This window comes from Nannospalax galili, unplaced genomic scaffold (assembly GCF_000622305.1).
Source record: "Nannospalax galili isolate Female #2095 unplaced genomic scaffold, S.galili_v1.0 scaffold10943, whole genome shotgun sequence".
NCBI classification, from domain to species: domain Eukaryota; kingdom Metazoa; phylum Chordata; class Mammalia; order Rodentia; family Spalacidae; genus Nannospalax; species Nannospalax galili.
In genome coordinates, this window is record NW_008349514.1 from 2,166 (window position 1) to 4,135 (window position 1,970).

General features: G+C 40.7%; 1 long non-coding RNA gene across 1 annotated transcript in view; it reads left to right on the forward strand.

Moving 5' to 3' along the window:
• The window catches only part of LOC103745066, a 2,838-nt gene extending 1,882 nt beyond the window's left edge, over nt 1–956 (forward strand). Inside the window, exon 2 of the long non-coding RNA XR_607738.3 lies at nt 656–956. This is a non-coding gene — a long non-coding RNA (uncharacterized LOC103745066). The remainder of the gene's footprint in view (nt 1–655) is intronic.
• Nucleotides 957–1,970: the final 1,014 nt, after the last annotated feature.

Consider the following 1,970-nt stretch of genomic DNA (forward strand, 5'->3'; position numbering starts at 1 on the left):
TAGCCACCATGTGAGTGCTGGGACTCAAACCCAGGTCCTCTGCAAGAGCAGCCAGTACTCTTAACTGCTGAGCCATCTTTCCAGCCCTGCACTTACTATTCTTACAGAGGACCTGGGTTCAATTCCCAGCACCCCACATGACAGTTAACACCTGTCCTAGTCCAGTTCCAGATGGTTCATCGCCCTCTTCTGGCCTCCACAGACACTGCACACACAGGTGCACTTACATGCATATAGATAAAACACTCATACACACAAACAAAAATAAAATGTTTAAAGAATAAATTAAACCAAGGTATGGAAATGTAGGCTCAGTGGCAGAATGCTTGCCTAGCATGCATTAAGCCTATGACTGAAGCCAAAAGAAAAACATTATACTGAGACCATTAAAGGCAATAAAGGCATAAGAGGTTAGTTAATATGCATTCAAAAATACTGCATTGGATAGTTCTTCTGTTAGTTAGCTGTGTAGCTTGAACCTGACCCCTGTTTTCTTCATTATAAAATGAGAGCTATCAGGTAAGGAATCTACCAATAACATTCTGTGACTACAGGTAAAGAAGTTTACTTTTCTATTTAAGTAAAAAATGCCCACCCTGAGTTTTAGAACACTCTATAACAGAAATTAATGAAATCTGATTTCCCCCCCTTACAGGATGAAATCTTTGACATAGTAAAACCAGAGGATCCTTTGAAAATCTCACTTCAGGATTTAATCAACAGCAATCAAGGAGACACAGTCACCACCATTCTGATTGATCTGAACGGCTTCTGGATTTATGAGAACAGAGAAGCCCTTGTTGCAAATGATAGTGAGAACTCTGGAGACCTTGATGATACATGACCTCTGAAAGACTAGACTCTTCATTAAGATGCTTTAATGCTGCATGTGAAACCTTTGAGGCAGAATCCTCAGAAAACAGTCTAAATAAAACTCATCATATGCCTGCACAACACAGCAAGTATTATGGTTACTAGAATTTTGGTTGCAACAATTTGGCAGTAATAGGACCAACTCCTATTTTCTTATGAAGTGGCAAGTTCTGGCTCTATTTAGCTCAAAAATTGAAAGTATGATTTGCTGTAGGTAGAAGGTGTTCAGTTTAATAGTAAATCTCTTTAGAAAGGAAGGAAGGTTTCATAGAATATTTCTGGCTTTCATTCAGGATTGGAATATTTGACCTTCAGTAATCATGAATATCAAGGATATACTTTTCCATCAGGCTAGAGCCATTGCATTTCTGGCATTTCTGGGTTCAAAATATTTGGAGGCATGATCCTTTTTATTTTATTTTTTTAATTTTATGGGTACGAGTGTATTGCCTGCATGTATGTAAGTGCACCCATATCGTGCAATGCCGCAGAGGTCAGAAGAGGGCTTCGGATTCCCCTGGAACTGGAGTTAAGGCCGGTTCATAGCCACCATGTGGGTGCTGGGAATCGAACCTGGGTCCTCTGCAAGAGCAGTCAGTGCTCTTAACTGCTGAGCCATCTCTCCAGCCCCATGATCCTTTTTTTTTTTTAAGATAGAGTCTCACTATGTAGTCGTGGCTGCCCTGGAAGTGGATATATAGACCGGGCCTGTCCTCGGCAATCCACCTACCTCTGCCTTCTTAGTGCTGGGATTAAAGGTATGCATCTCCATGCCTAGCACTTTTTTAAAGGTTTTTGTGTTTTTCTGGCATATATGTAAGTGCACTATATGTGTACAATGCCTGTGGAGGCCAGAAGAGAGTATCGGATCCCCTGTAACTGGAGTTACACATGGTTGTGAGCCACCATGTAGGTGGTGGGAACTTAACCTGGGTCCTCTGCATATGTAGCCAGTGCTCTGAACTGCTGGACCACCTCTCCATCTCTCCAGCCCTTTCTAAAAAAGTCATTAAGTGTGAAATTTTATGTAGCTTTATTAACTAGTATCAAGTTACATTTCTAAACTGTACCTATATTTTGTTAAGGGTTTTTTTTTT